The sequence below is a fragment of the Formica exsecta genome, unplaced genomic scaffold (genome assembly GCF_003651465.1).
Source record: "Formica exsecta isolate Colony F162 unplaced genomic scaffold, ASM365146v1 scaffold15, whole genome shotgun sequence".
Taxonomy (NCBI): Eukaryota; Metazoa; Arthropoda; class Insecta; order Hymenoptera; family Formicidae; genus Formica; species Formica exsecta.
Window position 1 is genome coordinate 2,931,948 of NW_021848825.1, and position 2,383 is coordinate 2,934,330.

Sequence of the window (2,383 nt, forward strand, 5' to 3'; positions counted from 1 at the left end):
TATATATATATATTTTATAATTCTAAATTATTATAACTAAAACTGAATTTCTTTATAAGTAGTATTTTATAATAAATTTTACAAATTTTATTATTTGAAATATTTTAAATATATTGTAGATCAATATATAAATTGCATTATCCATATGTACATCAACTCAATAATTTTAGGATAATTGATAATATATTATATATTCTTACATTATTACATTATAATACTTGCATTGATATATTATCTCAATTATTATTTATAATCATTAATAAAAATTAAAACGTTTGCTTTATTTATTTATCGGAATCAAAATTTTGTCTGTTAATATAACTACATTACACAAATTTAATTTTAAATTTAAATTTAATTCTGAATAAAATTTTTTATATTATTTTAATTTTTTATAAACAGTTATATTTAAAAAAATATGTATGCAAATTTAATCTGTAATTATATATATGGTATTTAAAGCGAAAAATAATGAAGTAATTATTTCATGATTATTAAAATAAAAGTAAATAATTATCATAATCAAATATAAGGTTTTATGTAAATAGCACAAAATTCGAAAGTAATACTGGTAATTTGCTAAGTGTATTTGTCACGGTTATGAGGTAAGATGATAGATGTAGGTATGACAATCGTTTTAAGGATAACGGTAAAATAGCAGTGACCTGATATTTACACCGGAATAATTTTTATCCTTTCCATGCGATTTTTCGACGCGTTGTCTCCGTTCTATTGTCCTACATAGGCTAATTTATCCGAAGCACGTACTACTTATTGTTAGCATTGTATTTTGAAAAGGATGTATTGGAATATTTAAAAGATTTTATTTTGAATATTTATAAACTAAAAATACTTATAAATTAGACTGAATATCTTTATAAACTAGAGTAAGAATTAATTAGTAATAAATTAAGAAAAACGCGTAGTTTTTTACAACAATTTCAATTATTAGTTTTCTAGAACACTAAGAATCTCTTTGAGATTGGAATTTCTTGATTATTTTGAATTAACATTAGGGCTACATTTATAATTACTGACATCATTTGCGAATCTTAATTTTCGTTATTATTTCAGTATTTAATCTTCATATTCTTATTCTCTATACATACGCAGAATTTTATTAAATTATTTTATTTGATTATTATCAAAGATTATGAATCCAATAAGAGCATCACGGCTTGATGATTCAAGCACTATACTAAATTCGATATATTGCACATAAAATAATCACGACAAATTATTTCGTCAGAAGAAATCTATTCATCTAAAGAAAAATATTCTTTAAATTAATATTGCTTTCTTATCTTTTCTAACAGTTAATTTGGCAGGGTATTGCACAGATATTCTTATCAACAAAGTACGATTATTAGATATATTGTTAGATATATTGTATTTGTTTTATGTTATAACTATTACCTTTTGACTACTTCCTGTCTTTTAACTCTCGTATAATTGCCGGCGATATTTTCTCGCTCGCAATAATTTACAGCTATAGCTTAGTGGTTAATTTTTCTGCATCGTAAGATGCGGCTGGTTGCCAGTCTCTAATCGATTTCTCGCTAACTTACGATTCACGTGGCTGCGTACGTTGATGACGATCATGTACGTCGGCAGAGGATAAAGTACTTTTCAAATCGGACCTCGGTTTCAGGTTCTGCCCCGATTTGCGGCTTAACAATTACGACGATGCTGGCAACCTACATTAAGCGGATATAACGAACAAGTTGTTATTCGCGACATTTATTTCGAGAATATAATATAAACTGCGCATATAAAACATTTTTATAGATACAAAAAAAAATCTCCTCTATTTAAGAATTATATGCACGACATTTGATTGTTATAATCATGACTTTATTTTTAGAATTGAAAGGCATATATTATATATTTTATTGCTTTATTAGCATGTTTATATTAACATTTTGGTTGAAGAATTAATTGTTACGTTATTAAAAAGAATAGATCGTCATTGCTGCTTATGAAATATAATAGTTATTCGTTATAATAGTTACTTGTTTTCTTATATGCAAGTTATAAATGTACTGGTGGTTACTAGGATCTTTATTTTTAGCACGTGCACACACACACACACACACACGCGCGCAATGCATTCTCGAGAATATGAACATGTAACATGCGTATCGTAACAAGATACAGATAGCTTGCGCACGTAGCACCTGCTTTAAGCGCGTCTTATATCGTCACTATCTTTATCGATCGACTTCTTCCTTCTCAGAAAAAATAGATATACATATATATATATATATATATACATATATACGTATATGAAAGAAATAAAAGATTACTTCGAGGCCTTGAACACGAGCCGAGTCGCTTCCCAATGCGCCGAGAATACCGCCTCCTTGCCTGTATGAAGAGATTC